The 18717-nt window shown below is 41.5% G+C and overlaps 1 protein-coding gene and 1 pseudogene across 1 annotated transcript in view; both read right to left on the reverse strand.

The window, feature by feature from the left end:
- ADGRB3 (adhesion G protein-coupled receptor B3) overlaps positions 1-18717 on the reverse strand; it is an 878910-nt gene that overhangs the window by 696295 nt on the left and 163898 nt on the right. The window lies entirely within an intron of this gene.
- Positions 14486-15156, reverse strand: LOC138088445 (large ribosomal subunit protein uL16-like; annotated as a pseudogene).

An 18717-nucleotide genomic window follows, 5' to 3' on the forward strand; every position in this document is an offset into this window, starting at 1 on the left:
TAACGTGCACTTCACTGCTGACCTTCGAGCTGAGCAACATGCCAACGCGTGGTGTTTCTGTTTACGAATGAGTACACCTGCCCAACACTATTTGGCCCATTTGCTCTGAGATCAGCTCCCCACACTTCCTTTCTTCCACTTAGAACCCCTGTGGGTGTGAAACCCCATTTCCCTTCCTCACCAGCCTTTAGGCTTCGGCTAAGCTTGAGCTTCCCGAGTGGTGCAGTGGGAAAGAATCCCCCTGCCAATGGCAGGAGTTACAGGTTCAGTCCCTGGGGTGGGAAGATCCCCTGGGGTGGGAAGATCCCCTGGGGTAGGAAATGGCAACCTACTCCAGTATTCTTGCCTGAAAAATTCCATGAACAGAGGAGCTTAGTGGGCTACAGTCCATAGGATCTGCAAAGATTTGGACACAATGGAATGACTGAGCACAGCAGCAGTCTTGGCTGGTGGAAGACAATGGTCTAACGAAGTACCTCTGCTTCCTGGGACCAGCCACCCCATCTCGGCTTTTTACCACTGCAGGGAAGGCAGACAGTGTCTGGTGCCTGCCAACCTGTTTGCTTCACTTTCCCCTCGTTGTTCTTGTTGCTCTCCCATCTAGTTTTAGCCATCCTATTTTAAATGCTCCATATTAAATTTCCTCTATTGATTTATCTGGCACATATATGTCTTCCTGGCTGAACTCAGTTTTTTTTTTTCCCCCCTGAATGGATCTGATATTTAATCTCAGGGGCCCACAAAGCTTAAGTGGAAATAATAAAACATTTACTCAGCCTATTTCACAAGGTCCTTGTATAGGATCCAGGAAAATGCTGCCCATGAAAGTATTTTGAAACTATCAATCGTTGCACAAATGTAACATTTTGCTCTTAATATTTTCAGTTGCAAAGGAAAAGCTTAGTTTCACTGATCTATAGCGGCAATGTTCCAAATGATACTGATGGCTTCCAATGACATCATGCTTGTAATTTGCACAGTTGAATAAAGGGGAGGATGAAGTCCAAGAGATAACTGCGTTTGGCATAGCAGAACTCCTATGAGCTCATAAGTCAGCAGACACTGACAGAAACAGTGAAAATCATGGTTTTGCGGAAGACAAGGAATTATTTGGAAGACAGCCACCTTAGAGATTTGCTCCAAGTCTTAATTTTGCAGATGAGCAATCTCATTAAACTCCACAAGAATTCAGGCAATGTCAGGTTACAGTATCTGCTTATTTGAGAACAACACAAAAACAAAGGCAAAACATAAATGCAGATAGGAAAGATTTGCTTAGGAAGTCCAATTTTCAAGCAAAGTTTTGAATTCTGAACCAAGGTATATTAGTTTAAGCAGCTATCTGAAACACAATAAAATAATTTAAAAAACAATCATTAAGACATGCTAAATAATGTTTTTCAAACTGCATACGTCTGAAATCTAAATGAAGTCTGTAGTTAATGGTAGTGTACCAATGTCACTGTCCTTGTTTTGGTAATATATTCTGATTATATGTCATCACTAAAGGAGCTTGGAACTCTGTACTATTTTTAAAGCTTCTTTTGAAACCAAAACTATTTAATTCAAAATAAAAAGTTTTGTTTTTTTTTTAAGCTTCTTTGTATGCCAAGGAGAATGTATCACACAAGAAAAAATCCATTAAAATCTGAAGTACAAAGTTTGCAGCCTTAAAAGGACTATCTGGATGAAATGAGAAATACAGTTCTCACTCTGCTACACAACCAAGCTACTTATGCATTTTTTGAATCACTCCACAAGCACATACCATCAAGTTAATCGTGGTGCTTTGTCACACTTTCCTTCTTAGCTCTTTTATCATTCGGGAGACGTCCTACCTTCTTTAATGAACCATCCTTCAGTTGGCCATGGGGTTCAAGTAATTTAAACTCCTGTGTTTGAAGTTTACTCACTTCCCCCAGGAACAACCAAGGACGACTAGTCAACAAATACCCTAACTCACTTCTCAAAATGTCAAACAGACCACAAACCTATCAGCCAAACGTGAGGCTCTGACCATTTCCCACTGATATTTACCTCTTGGTTCATACGGAAAGTTTGTTTGAGGAATAGGAAAAGAAAACATCTGGACAAATAGCACTGCTCCATTCTCAACCATGTGAATGTCTGGGGACAGACTCTTAGGGAGGGTCCGCCCTGGGTCCAGAGATGCCCGCAGTCACTCGGAAGGATGCCTGGAGTCCGGCTCCAATGGAGAACATGGTGATGTGATTTCTTATAACCGTCCTGACTTTCCTCCAGATGAAAAAGCTACAGTAACCTTTTCTTTGTACAATGAAACCCTTCAACCTCAAAGACGTTACTTTCAAAGAAACAACCATAGTCTTCGGGAAAACTGCTCTACAGGATATGAAAGTGTCTGTCCTGGGGCTTTATCTCCTTCCAAAATGTTACTTTCCCACATAGCACAGCTTGGGCAAGAAGCAGGGAGAGTGAGAAGCCAGCAGTTTCCCTCTCATACCCTTCCTTAGATACAGAGTTGCAGAGGGTTCACCACATCCAGCATCCTTGCTGCCCTCTGGCTGGGAACGTTCTTATCTCAAGTACTCTATGTTTAGTATCTGTGATTAGCTCAGATGTATTTGGCACAGCTCTTGGCACACAAGATGCCTTTTGCTTCCTGAAAACTCAGCAGTCGGAGGTAGACCTATTATTCAGAACTACCTGGGCCCTGACTCCACTTTCTCCACCCTGATGAGCGATGCTGATTTTAGTGTAAGATCAGGTGTGCCGCATGCCGTCGAGGATTCCGTCACCTAGCCCTCCACCATGTATCAGGGCAATTCTTGTGCAATGTCCACATTATCCCTGAGAGTCAGTGGGATGCACACCAAGAAGGGAACCCTGCACGGCTTCAGAGACCCCCTACTGCTGAGGCAGCATCACATGGCCAATGTGGGGATTCCAGGGAGTGTGCCTTGTGGCCGGGGGTGGGGGGCATTGCATGTTTGTGGGAAGGGAAAAGGGGGAAGGTAACTTTGCTCTATCTAGCTTTAAGCACACTTTGCTTCCACTGGGATTGCCTTTGCCTTGTCCAACACACAAACACATATATAATGTGTATACACATCCACTGTGTGTGGATCAATATAGTATATTTTTAAAAATCTTTACAGTAAAGTTGAGCATGTGATCTCTTCTCACCTGTCCCCACGCCCCCACCATAATCACTGAGGCCCTCAGAGATAGTTACAGCTGCTTTCAGCTGTACCACTGTCTCCTTTCTTCACTGCAGTCTTATCTACATTGGAAGGCTCCCATTTTTTATGCCGGTCCTTAAGACTTGCCTGGTGGTTCAGACGGTAAAGCGTCTGCCTGCAATGCGGGAGACCAGGGTTCGATCCCTGGGTCAGGAAGATGCCCTGGAGAAGGAAATGGCAACCCACTCCAGTACTCTTGACTGGGAAATCCCATGGATGGAGGAGCCTGGTAGTTTACAGTCCATGGGGTCACAACAAGTCAGACACCACTGAGTGACTTCACGTTCTTTCTTTCTTTCTTTGGAAACCTGAGCAATCATGATCACACAGTTTTGACGAAGTCCAAATCAGAAGTGCCTTCTGTGTTCCACCAGATGGCAGTCCCGCATCAGGGAAAAGGGGGTGGTGGTGGTGGTGGTGGTGGTGGTGGTGGTTGTATTTTGGATACAGAAGTATGCGATTCTGGTATTTCCTGTGATGGGAAATACCGACAAGTATACAGGTTGGTTCAGTACAAAATGAAGTGTACGTGTTTTGTACAAACTCATCACAAGTGTTCTGTAAAAATACAAAAGCAAACCATGTGAATTCCCTGAATTAAAAATATTTTGATGACTAACCTAAACTTCTGGTCCATGACATAGAGTTGAAAACAAAACCCACAAAAGATAGAATGTGTTCAAGTATGCAGTTACAGTCACTCTCTGGATTTGGTTAATATCCTAAATATACCTCTGCTTCATAGCTACAAACTGCTTCAACTTTTTCATTTGGAAAGTGTTATGACGACATATTGCATAGCGCTAAGTTAAAACGCCAGCACACGTATGAGTAAGCAGCAAGGAATTATCTTTCCATGGTGATAAAGGGATTCTTTAAAAAAATCTAGTTTTACCCAGCCACATGGGTGAATGAAACCTTTCCATCTGTCTCTCACAGCAACCTTTACCAAGGACCACACAAGACAGTTCTCATCCATTCCTGGGGAATCCAGTCCAGAATCGAACGCATCTCTTGTGCCAGTAGCCTGGCTCTGCTCCAAGACCGTGTCACTCTCTGGCAGTAAGTGATGCTAATGAAATAGCATCTACTTCAGAATGCCTGATGTGATGTCCATGACGGGCTAAAGGGCCAGCTCCACAGATAAGAATGGGCAGGCTCACACTTGCAGCCTTCTGCCTGCAGAAACTGAACATGGCACTGGACCCGAGGCTCTCTGGGTGCATTGCTTTCATGATGTTTTAAGCTGACTGACAGGTGGTCTGGCATTACCCTGTTTATCAAGATAGCGTTTTTCAGGATACTGTGGACATCACCTAAATCAACGTTTCACGTCAGATTCCAATTGGGTATTTTTGAAGCAAACTATTATCCATTTCTGTGCATGAGTCTTCTGGATCTTCATCTACTCTTAGCTTGAAGTCAGCTGTAAACCCCTGTGACAGATGGCTCAAAATCTTTTCTGTGGATCGGTGCTAACATATCATGCTTATCTTTAGTCATTTTCTTACTTCCCAAAGAGATTATTTAATTGTTCCCTATTCCTTTTGGTCCTACCAGCAGCTTTCCAGTATTAAAGAAGCTTGTGTTTCTTTCTTGCAGCCATTTGCCACCATTTTTCACATGTCCAGAGACACTTTTCCCTTGATCTTATGCCTCTTATCATGGATTATTTATTTATTCTGTTTATCAGTGGTAGGTAATATAAGTTTGTACTTTCGTTTCCTAATATATATTTATCTTGTAGCATCCAAGTGTAGAGATATTTAGAGAGAGAAATTGTTTGGAAAAAGAAGTATTTTTACATTTTTCCCAGAACTTTAAGTCAGGCATATTTCTCTGTTTAGCTTATTAACAACCAAAATGTTAATTTCTACAGACACTTGTTATTTGCATCATTGCACAAGTGAACTAAAGCTAATTAACACAAATTCTATGAGCAATGGTAAAAGTACACTACCACTATGTTTTTGGAGACAACACACACTTTTGTGCACCATTATAGTACATGGTTTAATTTGCCCTGCACATCCAGAAAGGCATAAAAGTGGAGCTTATCAAAGCCTACGTTTACGGCAATTGAATTACATCATATCACAAAAACAAATTTCACATACTAAAGATTCAATCTTAACAAAAGAAAATGTAGGTCTGCTAGGCTGTTTTGAAAGATTATCTATAATCAAGTAGCTAAGTGGGTCACAATGTAACATTTTATATATTTTTCCCTACCCAAAGGCCCTGTAGAAAACTGACCTAATTAAGGCTCTGTAGAGAGCTTTTAATTTTTCCACTACTGTGAGTTTTACTTAGTTATGAAATGAAGCTTAATGATTTATTTTTTATTATTTCCTATAAAAATCCTCAATAAAATCAAAGTCGATGAATAACTTTAGAAACAAAAGTGCTACCCAACAGGCTCCAGCCTTTCATTGTGAGGAGCCATTATAATCGGCAGTATCATTTTCCTTAGATTTGTTTATTTTCCATTATTCATAACTGCTTCTTTTAATTGGACCAAGCTAGCTTCCTTTAAACTCCCCTCCAGAGTGATGTTGGCAGAAATGATTGGCAGTTCCTTCTCCCACACGGTGCCATCCTGAAATTGCAAATGTCAGTTAACAGGCTTCCTTCTCTCTCCAGTGTTTAAGAGTGGGAGTCTGCATTTAGCAGAAAGTAGTCTGGGTGCACATATTTCTGAATAAATGCATGTGAATCTATGCATTCAAATTCTGGAATCAAGGGCTTAAAGGAAGCCAGAAAGGTCAACCACTCCATCCACGGCTTGCGTTCCCATCTGTCATCTATTTGTCAGCCACTCCAGGCAGGCGAAACTATAGCCTACTTTCAAAAATGATTACATTTAACCCCTTCTGAGTTACTTGTAGTAGAGGGTTAAGAAGAGCAGCACTGACTTAATTTTGCAAAGCATTTTTTGTTTATACCAGGACATTTTGCACTAAGGCTCTTATTAGATTTTATGGCCAGGAATAAAGTGGCATTTCGTTGTCCCTCGCCTCCTTATTTTTTTGTATCCAATTAAAATTGAGGGACTATTAGCAGTGAAATGGCCAATAAGTGCAGGTAGTGTGATAAGCAGAAGCTATCAAGGTAACAGAGTCTGTGTTTGGCCCAACATCTGGCTCCTAACTGAACCTGTGCTCACCATGTACTAAAGCATGTAAGGGAGCCTCAGTCATGCCGGAGTGACAACACAGTCCCACCCTTACTTCCAAATTCTTATTTATCACACCACTAAAAAGAAAAAAAAAAAAAAAAACTAAACTAAATCTATTATTAAATAAATGTGATATGAATAAAATGTTTTCATAATAAATTAGCTAAATGTTTCTTTTAAGGAAAAGAAAGAAGAAAAAAAAAGTATTTTGGCCGCCAGGGTGCCTTAGTTCAAAATGAACTAAGGTTAACAGAAGAGGCAGCTCCCCAAGTTTAGGTCATAATTAGCGGGGTCTCAAGGAGAGAAATCCGCGACCAGGTGGATAAAAAGCAAGGAGATGCACAGAAAGGAGCCTTGCTATCTTTGCCATCATGGATGACATCAGGGAGAAGCTTTGATCAGTGACTGTTACTTTATTTGAAATGGTTCCCACTTCATGGCAGCAACTGTTCTGAGTACTTCATACACAGTAAATCGTTTAATCTCGGGCGGAGAATGAGGATGAGGATGAGGTTCAGGGGCTTCCTGTCGCCATCGGGAGGACACGTGCGCAGCGGACCGCAGGCCCGGCCTTAAGCCCACTGCTGCTTCCTCAAAGCAGGCGCTGTCGACCAGCACGCCGCGTGGCCGTCTCCAGGGGCCTGCGGCGCCAGGGCCCGTAAACGGCCTGTGAGGTGCAGGGTCGGCCTCACTCTGTGCCCCAGGAGCGGGGTAGTGTCCCCTCAGGTCACACACATGCAGAAAGGCACGAACGCCCCACTGGTCCTCACTCTTTTCGGCTCCTATTGCTCTCCCTTCAACCCGCTTCCCCCATCCCACGTCAGGAGCCACTAGAAAATGCAGGCTGGATCTTAAATGGATGAAGGAAGGAAAAAAAAAATACACACATTTTTTCTTCCCCCTGACCAATTAGCTTGTGAGAGGCATGGATAAGGGTTTGTGGGATTTATCTCATTTAATCCTCATAAGAAAGGTTCTTATTCCCGCTTTACAGGCAAGGCTGTGTTAGTCATAAGCCTTTCTTTCCCACCCGCTAGACCTCCCTGTCTCCTACCCAATTACTCTCAAAAAACTGAAATGTCTCTTGCCTACAAAAAAAATATGCTCCTTTCCAGAACTCCTCTTCCCAAAACCTTACAAGATGAGGGCATATTTATAGAGCAGGATTTTGCTTAGGGGCCGGAATATATTTGCTAAATCCTGAACAGGTCTCTGCTAGAAATGTGTTTACTGCTATGATAAATACACTTGTTGATAAAATGTTGCCGTCGTAACTTTCACGTGGGTGAAAAATGTTTCAAAACAACATATTTGGGGAGCCAATTGGGATACATTCCCAGGGTGCCTATTATATTTCACATCTTTAGAAACATTTCTGAGAAACAAATGTGTCCTGGAAGCATGACCTTTTCTTGAACAGAATAATCATTGGAAAAGAAAATAGCAATCAACATAAAAAGGCTACATTCCCCTGCATATCCTGTCTCCATAATCCTTTTCCTGTAATTAAAAGCATCTGAAAACTTGCTACAAAATAACTACAAAAGCAAAATTGGGGGAAATTAATTCCATCTGAGGTTGTTACAGCTAAATTCACCTATTCCAGGAGGAAATCCTGAGAATACTGACACCAAGGAATTTTACTCAAAACTTCAGTGATTTCACAGCCTCCCCACCCAGCAAGAAAAAGGAAAAGGGATAAAGCAGATGATTCAACATTGGTCTGCCGAAAAAAGGCATTAAAATACACAGACAGACCATTAGGATTCTGAATCCAATTCTCATCCTGTTCCCTACCCTTCTTCTGTTCCTTTTTTACGACCTATGACTTAGCAGATGACAATACAAGGTATCACAGGGACACCTCACTTATTCAGGAATACCTTATTTCATACAAGGTCATTTTCCAGAAAAGTGAAAATTTAACAATACGCTTTACAAACAAAAAAGAAAAGAAACCTGAAATGTATTAGGCACCATTCAGTTCTCTTTAGAGAGAATTCATGACATACAGTTTTACAAATTTACCTGAAGTTTAGGTGTCAAGGCACCACTTTGTCTTCCCTTCTTATCTCTTTGAGTTCACATGTGGACAGCTCACCATCCAACCCTTTAGGTTCCTAAGCCCTCTTAGATTTCCCATCTGTATGTCTTGCTGCTTCTTTAATAAACCCAACTCGTCACATCACACTTCTGGTCGCAGCTGTCCAAGACACTGGTTAGAGACTGCCTAACCCAGCAGGACTCCACAGAGCCTTCCCAGGACAGACTCCTCCCCCATAACCCCTGCTTTAGCTCCTCTATCAAGTAAACAGATAAAAGTGTCTGGTGCACACTTATGAGTAGTTTTACAAATGCAAAGACCCCCACCAAACAGAAGAACTTAAATTTTTTGACCATGAGCATGTAGCCCCTGTACTTGTTAGAGCCTGTGGACTGATGATGTTAACCCCTGTGACCCCACTCTGTTACCACATCATCAACCAACCATCAGCTAGGCATGAGCAGATCATATATATCCTGCAACCCGTTCCCTCACGTGGCCTTTAAAATGCTTCCTGGAAGCCCAACTGGGAATCCAGGTGTTTGGAGCACAAGCTGTCTGTTCTCCTTGCTGGGTGCCTGCAATAAATGCCACACTTTCTTCACTACAACCCAGTGTCAGTAGACTAGCTTTATTGTGCACAGGAGAGTGGACCCACATTTGGCTCTATAACAATATTGCCTTCCATGAGAAATCTTCCCCGACCCTCCGAATCTGGGCTCCAGGTTACTCATGAGTTCTCACAAGCACTATGGACTTTCCAGGAAAGAACTGACCACACAGTCCTTATAACTGCCTGTTTACTCCTCGGAACATTTCACTGAACACCAAGCAGACCAGGAAAGGATTAATTTCTATTGTACACGCTTTCAAACCTCTAGAGTTAGTACACTGCCCAATGCATGGATATTCAACAAATGCTTATTGAGTGAATGAAATAAGCTACCTCACTATGCACTAATATTGGCTTCCATCAAGGTATGTGAACTGGACAGGTTGGTATTGGTTTAGCTGTTATGTTCTAATTCAGGAAGTTGGCAGTGTTTAGGATGACATCAATTGTGTGAGGACAAGTCCTAACTCCACCACATATGAACTGGGAAACTTTGGGAAAATTGGTCCGTTTCTTCAAACCTCAATTTCCTTCTCAGTTAAATGAGAAGTCATATTGAACCCACAGCTTGCTATTGTGGAAAGAATTAGATAATTTATGCAAATTTTAATAAGCTACGAATAGCTACTTATGTCTTACCTGTAATTACAATTTACTAACTAATATAGGGCTATCTTCGGAGAAGGCAATGACACCCTACTCCAGTACTCTTGCCTGGAAAATCCCATGGACGGAGGAGCCTGGTGGGCTACAGTCCATGGCGTCGCACAGAGTCGGACACAACTGGGTGACTTCACTTTCACTTTTCAGTTTCATGTACTGGAGAAGGAAATGGCAACCCACTCCAGTGTTCTTGCCTTGGGAATCCCAGGGACGGGGGAGCCTGGTGGGCTGCCATCTATGGGGTAGCACAGAGTTGGACACAACTGAAGAGACTTAGCTGCAGCAGCATAGGGCTATCTTTGCCTACACTATCCTGAGCTGCCTTAGTTTTATTCTAATATTTTAAATGTCTTGACTTTTCCCATTAAGAGTAACTGACAGAATAGCTTCTCTCAGAATTGATTACTTGTATGGTAATTCATTACTGGCACTTTTGTTCTTTTTTTTTTTTTTTTAATCACATGTCCCAGCTATTTCTTTTTATGCTGAGCATCTTCAATTCCAAATTTGCATCCTGAATTCCACACTTTCTCACAAAATCCAGCCCATAATTGCATGGGATTCCTGGGTACCTCAAGTTAAGAGCCGTATCATTACCTCAAAAGTCTGCATTGAAAATTATCTGTCACGTTTCCAGAAACCTGCTCCAGTGTCCGCTTTCCAAAAGTCCCTTGATGGTTACACAACCCCTTCCTGTGTTCAGGTTCAAAACCTCAGAAGCACTTCCGGTGCCCTTGTGCACACATCCAGCTGCAAGACTCAGCTCTCTCCATGATGGCCTTACTACTCAACTGCTGGGGAGCCACCACCCTTCTAACTGATCCACCTCAGTGGGCTTTCACAACTCTAATTTCTCCCACAAAGCGAAGTGGAACATTTTCCATTTCTTGGTAGAGCTCTCTTCACAGGAACCCTCCACTTATAAATAGAAGCAAGCATAAGCAGAGCTGTTAGAGACTTTCCAGGCCCTCGGAAGGGCCACACTCCATTCCCAAGCACTCAGGATCCCAGGCAATCTGATCCACGGTGCCTGCGAAACAACCTCTTCTCTTTCAAGTTCCATTTACTTTTTTCTGTGCTTCAACCTTCCCTTTGCCTGCCAGTCAGATGCTGAGAGGCTTGGAGACCCCTTCCATACACATGTTATCGAGCCAAGCACACCAAGAGCACACTATCTCCATCTCCTTTAGCTATTAAATTTCTCTCCATGGCTCTGGAAACTACATGATATCAATAATCTGTTTACTTGCTCCTTATCTGTCTCTCCTTTTTAGAATGTAAGGTCCCTGTACTTTGTTTTATTCACTGGTGTACTCTCATAACTTGGACTCAGTGTAGGCACTCAGTACTTTCTGGATGAATGGATGCACATGGCTATTATCACATGAGGCATTAAAATACAATAGCTGCTGTATTTAAATCTCTTTAAACGTATGACAAATCTATTTATTTTTTGAGTTGTTGTTCACTCACTCAGTTATGTCTGACTCTTTGCAACCTCATGGGCTGCAGCACGCCAGGATTCCCTGTCCTTCACCATCTCCCGAAGCTTGCTCAAACTCATGTCCGTTGAATCAGTGATGCCATCCAACCATCTCATCCTCTGTCATCCCTTTCTACTCCTGCCTCCTATTTCCCCCAGCATCAGGATCTTTTCCAATGAGATGGCTCTTTGCATCAGGTGGCCAAAGTATTCGAGCTTCAGCTTCACCATCGTCCTTCCAAGGCATATTCAGGATTGATTTCCTTTAGGATGGATGAACTGGTTGGATATCCTTGCAGTCCAAGGGACTATCAGGAGTCTTCTCCAACACCACAGTTCAAAAGTATCAATTCTTCAGCAGTCAGCCTTCTTTATGGTCCAACTCTCACATCCATACATGACCATTGGAAAAACCATAGTTTTGATTATACGGACCTTTATACGGACCATTTTTTAGTTAAATCTTTTTAAATGAATCATTTAGTTAAATCATTAATTCCAAAGATTTAAATAAATGTTTAGAATGTAATCTACATATGAGCATAGTCACATGTCTTACTTATATATCCGTCAATACTCAGCATGGTCTTAGCATGTTATAGATGTTCAATAAATGGTGAATTCAATCAAATCATATGCAGACCTTGGTTATATGATTTTTATGACTGCTCACATTTCAGTCCCTTAAGGAAAAACATTTCCCACACTCTGCTTATTCTGGTTCTGAAGTCACCAAAATCTGACATGTGGAAACTGAAACAGTTCGATAATTAAAGTAAAAGTTTACATAGCAAAAGTATACATTAAATATTTAAGATAATTCATTACAATCTGCTCATGGCCGTGTTCTTCACTTGATCAATGTAAAAGAGCTTTCACTCAGCATCTGTGGACTAAGAGACTAAGAGAAAGAAATGTGCTGTTCTAGCCGCACCACAAGGATCACCTCTTTAAATGCATAGCAATGGTAAGATGACCTCCAACAGGGGCAATTAGCTTTTCAGTGCCTAATAAGGAAGTCGTGCAAAAATGTTTGCTGAATGAAGTCCCCAGTGTAAAAGCAATGAGTCAAGGATATGAAGCTGGGCTTCTCTGCCTCCAGGAAAGACCCAGCTCCCCGCGAGGCCCCCTCCCCACACCCATCCTCAGGGATCACGGCATGCAGGCTCCAGCAGTAGGCTTATGTCTCATCTCAGCTTCTCTGAACTCAGTTTTCTCTTATTAGCAACTAACAGGTTGGCGATATTTGGTAAGTACTTTTCTAGTTATAATAAAATGAGACCCAAAGAACAACATTACATTATAGTTTCAAAATGGTTTGAATAAATTTTACTCCTTTTCTAAAGATGTTCTATAATTTTATGAAGATAGGATTATTTATAATTCAAAACAATTTTAATTAAATGCTCATATTCATATATATCATATATTCACCAACCAGAAATGAATTAATAGCTGCTCCCTTTGAGGGCCTTTTTTAAAAAGCTGTTGGCAGTCTATGTTACTTGATTCTTAGAATTCAGCCTATCAACTTCAATGCCTCACTCACTCTTATGGTAAAATTAATACTTTCATATTACACATGTTTCTTTCAACATCTTCAACCCTAATTTAAACTATTTGAATTATAGTCTACACAAGGTTATTATGGCATTTTGCAAACTTGAATTTATTTATTTTATAGAGGAGAAATTTCTTTGCATATTTTTAAAAATTCTGAGCTATTTACATAAACTTGATGTGTTCTATATCATAGAAATAAATCAATGTCTTCTGAATTTTCATTAGAATAATCTTCAAAAACATGCTCACTAATTCTGAGAAACTAAGGTGAAGAATGACCAAAACAAAATTCTTTTTGAAAAACAAGGAGGGCAAGTCTGAGTAGCAGGAAGAGCAAAACATGAGTCTTCCTTGTCAATTACCAACAGCCCATCTGAGTAACAGGTTCTCTCACAGAGAAAAAAATTGCTTATTCCATCTAGATTGCTTTTAGGTGTGGTATTAGCAGTTATGAACCAAGTAAAAAAAATATACATATAAAGTTTGCCAATTGTTCTATCAAAATTTTAGTTTTTGTTTGTTTGGTTTTTTCCTGGCACACATTCTAGATTGCAAATGCTAATGAGAGGCAGAAAGGCAACGAGTGATCAGAGGAGGGTCTACCGACTCCCAACCTTAGAACCTGGACAGAGACATGCAACACCAAAGTTACAGTATCAGTGATTCTGGCAACCACTTATCAGACAGTGAGTGTTGCTGTTCCCCTAATGTATTCCTTCCAGAGTGCCTGTTTTACTAGCCAAAGAATCAATAAGAGCCCTGGGATAAAAACGAGAATGAAGTCTCAGAATCCAATTACTGAGGTTTGTGTATAAAACAGCAGAAAACAAAATATGCAGATTTCCTTTTCTCATTCTATTAGGATGATAAAGACAGTAGTTGTCTGTTCACAATAAAGACAGTCAGAGTAATTCAAAATAACTGAATGCACAAAGAAATGCCATGCCATATTTTTAATGAATGAGCTTCAGTTAATTTCAATAGGAAGTCATTAAAAATTTAAGGCATTTTCTCAAGGGTGAATTCTCAGCTTCCCCCAACCAGACTTAGAATACATAGAGTTTAGAAATTACTTCTTACCTGATGGATAGCTATACTTTTAAATTTCTTTAGTAAAATCTATTTCAAACATTGTTATCAGAAATTCATTTCCTAAACACGGCAAGAAAAAAATACTGTTATGTGTTATTTGTTTTCATAAAATTTAGAACTTAATTTTGAATATTTAATACTTTCAAGAACAATAAACTGAGATTATACTAGATCAAAATTCATATCAATATATTTCAAATGTATTATGAACCTCCATGTTACAGTACTTAATGTAGATTGAAGTGTCTTTTATAAGTTTAATTATGCCATATATCAAGTGAATTTGTTTTATAAACAAAGGCTTGCAACCAGAATAGGAACAAAAAATTGACATTTGTGCTTTGTAGATATTTTATTTGAATAAATGCTTTTTAAGTTTTGAAAATGAATACACATCTTTCTTCTTCTTCTTCTCTAACCTAAAGGAGATTTACACACAGTCACTAAGAAATAAACTGAAATACAGGCATACTTTAGAGATTCAGGGCAGGCTCAGTTCTTGACCACCACAATAAAGCAAATATGACAATAAAGAAACCCTTTTTGGAATGTCTGTCTTTTCTTGTCTATTTGGTAAATTTTTACTCATTCTTCTACACTTTTTTTTTTTTTGGACAGGAAACAGCATTTATTGGTGAGCATGATTAAGGAGGGGACAGCACTGATGCTCTCCTGCGTGCAGGGCCTGCCATCTGTCCAGGGGACCACGATTAGGGATGTATCTGACCCCACAGCCAACCAGGATGAGCAGCTATTCTGCCACCATGGTTTCAAATTCATCCACATTAAACTGAGTAAATCCCCAGATGTGGATCTTCTGGCGCCCTGGGAACTCGAACTCAACCTGGCCGAGGGCTTGGATCACATGCTCTTCGTTCTGCAGCCTGGTGCCGTCGGGCACTATCACTTGGCCAGTGTGGACCCTGGCCACTGTGCCCTGGGGCTATCCAAAGGCGCTGCACATATCTGTCTGGAGTCTATCAGCTCCAGCACAAACAACATCCTGTTGATGCGGATAACGTGGAAGGGGTGCAGCCACAGTTGGATGTGGAAACCGTCTTTACCACCGCTGTTAGCCATGTACTGTTGGCACAGATACAGGCAGCCTCCAGGGCTTCAGAGAGCTGCTCATGCGCATCTGACACCGTGGGCCACAGAGTGGGAACTCATCCAGTTAGGCCTTCTTATGCCCAAGTCGAAGATGCAGATTTCAGCATCAGGGACACCTCGGAAGAAGCCGGACTTTGGGTACAACTTGTTCTTACAATACCAGTAACATCGGGCGGGGGGGCGGCCCATGGCGACACTAGGATCTTCAGCGACATGCCCAAGGGAAAAAGCACACCTTAGGGATACTGTGGGCGTGGCTCCTCACTATTGCAATAATGTAAATCACAGTGAATTTTTGGTTTCCCAGTGCATATAAAACTTATGCTTACATTATGCTGTAGTCTATTAAGTGTGCATTATGTCTGAAAGACGATGTGCATATGAATGTTAAAGTATTTTGTGCATACGAATGTTAAAATATTTTATTGCAAAAAAATGCTAACCATCATCTGAGCCTTCACCAAGTTGCAATCTGGTTGCTGGTGCAGGGTCTTGCCCTGAGGTTAATGACTGCTGACCAATCAGGGTGGTTGGCTGCTCAAGGGTGGGGTGGCTGCAACAATTTCTTAAACTGAGACAGTGCGGAAGTTTGCAGCATCTTCTCGTTTCAGGAATGATTTATCTGTAGCAAGCAGTGCTGTTTGACAGCATTTTACATACAGGAGAAGTTCCTTGAAGTCAGTCCTTTCAAACTCTGGCAATGCTTTATCAACTAAATTGATGCAATATTCTAAATTCTTTGCTGTCATTTCAGCAATCTTAACAGCATCTTCACTAGGAATCATTTTCTGTGCTCATCCATAAGAAGCAAATGCTCAAATGTTAAAGTTTTACCATGAAATTGCAGCAATTCAGTCAACACCTCAGGCTCCACTTCTAACTCTAGTTTTTTTTTTTTTCCATTTCCATGACACCTTGAGTGACTTCCTCCACGAAGCTTTGGACCCCTCATCCATGAGGGGAGTCATCCATGAGGATTGAAATCAATCTAAAGTCTCTGTTAATGTTGATATTTGGACCTTTTCCTGTGAATCACAATTTTCTTTAATGGCACCTAGAATGGTAAACACTTTCCAGAATGTTTTCAATTGATTTTACCCAAATATATTAGAGGAATCACTGTCTAAGGTAGCTATAGCCTTAAACATGCATTATTTAATATAATCTGAAAGTCAAAATGACTCCTTGATCCATGGGCTATAGAATAGATGTTGTGTTTCCAAGCATGAAAACATTCCTCTTGTCCATCTCCATTGGCGCTCTTTGGGGACCAGGTACATTGTCAATACGCAGCAACATTTTGAAAGGAATCTTTCTCCTGGGCAGTAGGTTGCAGCAGTGGCCTTAAAATATTCAGTAATCCACGTTGTAAACAGACGTGTTGTCATGAAGACTTGTTACATTAACAGAGTTCAGGCAGAGTAGACTCAGCATCATTCTCAAGGGCCCCAGGATTCTCAGAACTGGTGAGTGAACACTGGCTTCAACTTAAAATACCAGCTGCATTAGCCCCTGACAAGAGAGTCAGCCTGTTCTCTGAAGCTTTGAAGCTAGGCAGTGTCTTCTCTTCTCCTGCTATGAAAGTCTTAGATGGTGTCCTCTTCCAATATGAGACTGTTTCATCTAAACGGAAAATCTGTTGTCTAGGGTCGCCATCTCCATTTATGATCTTAGCTAGATCTCCTGGGTGACTTGCTCTTTCACCTTACACTCCTGTGTTATGGAGATGGCTTCCTTCCTTCAGCCTCAGGAACTGACCTCTGCTAGCTTCAGACTGCTCTTTTGCAATTTCCTCAGCTCTCTTAGACTTCATAGAATTAAAAAGAGTTTGCTCTGGATTAGGCTTAAGGGACTGTTGTAGCTGATTAGATCTTCTATCCAGAACACTAAACCTCCATATCGGCAATAAGGTAATTTGCTTTCTTATCCTTTGTGTGTCCACTAGGGTTGCACTTTTAATTTCCTTTAAGACTTTTTCTTCACATTCAAAACTTGGCTAACTGTTTGGCACAAGAGGCCTCACTCTTGGCCAGTCTTGCTTACAACACATCTTCCTCCCTGCTGCTGCTAAGTCGCTTCAGTCGTGTCCAACTCTGTCCGACCCCACAGATGGCAGCCCACCAGGCTCCCCCGTTCCTGGGATTCTCCAGGCAAGAACACTGGAGTGCATTGCCATTTCCTTCTCCAATGCATGAAAGTGAAAAGTGAAAGTGAAGTCACTGAGTCGTGTCCAACTCTCAGCTACCCCATGGCCTGCAGCCTACCAGGCTCCTCCATCCATGGGAGTTTCGAGGCAAGAATACTGGAGTGGGGTGCCACTGCCTTCTTCCTCACTAAGCTGAATCATTTCTACCTTTTGATTTAAAATGACAGACATGCAACTCTTGCTTTCAACTGAACAGTTGTAGGGTGATTAATTGTCCTAATACAATATTGTTGCATCCCAAGGACAGGAAGAGAGACAGGAAATAGTCAGTGGAGCAGTCAGAAGAGGCTTGATGATTATTATTTAAATTCACCATCTTACACTGGCACAGTTTGTTGTGCCCTAAAACAATTACCATAGTAACAACAAGAATTACTGATCACAGATCACCATCAGTTCAGTTCAGTCACTCAGTCGTGTCTGACTCTTTGCAACCCCATGAATCGCAGCACGCCAGGCCTCCCTGTCCATCACCAACTCCTGGAGTTCACTCAGACTCAAGTCCATCAAGTCCGTGATGCCATCCGGCCATCTCATCCTCTGTCGTCTCCTTCTCCTCCTACCCCCAATCCCTCCCAGCATCAGAGTCTTTTCCAATGAGTCAACTCTTCACATGAGGTGGCAAAGTAATGGACTTTCAGCTTTAGCATCATTCCTTCCAAAGAAATCCCAGGACTGATCTCCTTCAGAATGGACTGGTTGGATCTCCTTGCAGTCCAAGGGACTCTCAAGAGTCTTCTCCAACACCACAGTTCAAAAGCATCAATTCTTTGGCGCTCAGCCTTCTTCACAGTCCAACTCTCACATCCATACATGACCACAGGAAAAACCATAGCCTTGACTAGACAGACCTTAGTCGGCAAAGTAATGTCTCTGCTTTTGAATATGCTATCTAGGTTGGTCACAACTTTTCTTCCAAGGAGTAAGCGTCTTTTAATTTCATGGCTGCAGTGATTTTGGAGCCCAAAGAAATAAAGTTTGACACTGTTTCCACTGTTTCCCCATCTATTTCCCATAAAGTGATGGGACCGGATGCCATGATCTTCGTTTTCTGAATGTTGAGCTGTAAGCCAACTTCTTCACTCTCCTCTTTCACTTTCATCAAAAGGCTTTTTAGTTCCTCTTCACTTTCTGCCCTAAGGGTGGTGTCATCTGCATATCTGAGGTTATTGATATTTCCCCTGGCAATCTTGATTCCAGCTTGTGTTTCTTCCAGCCCAGCATTTCTCATGATGTACTCTGCATATAAGTTAAATAAGCAGGGTGACAATATACAGCCTTGACGTACTCCTTTTCCTGTTTGGAACCAGTCTGTTGTTCCATGTCCAGTTCTAACTGTTGCTTCCTGACCTGCATACAGATTTCTCAAGAGGCAGGTCAGGTGGTCTGGTATTCCCCTCTTTCTCAGAATTTTCCACAGTTTATTGTGATCCACACAAAGGCTTTGGCATAGTCAATGAAGCAGAAATATATATTTTTCTGGAACTCTCTTGCTTTTTCCATGATCCAGCAGATGTTGGCAATTTGATCTCTGATTCCTCTGC

The sequence above is a fragment of the Capricornis sumatraensis genome, chromosome 11 (genome assembly GCF_032405125.1).
Source record: "Capricornis sumatraensis isolate serow.1 chromosome 11, serow.2, whole genome shotgun sequence".
Taxonomy (NCBI): domain Eukaryota; kingdom Metazoa; phylum Chordata; class Mammalia; order Artiodactyla; family Bovidae; genus Capricornis; species Capricornis sumatraensis.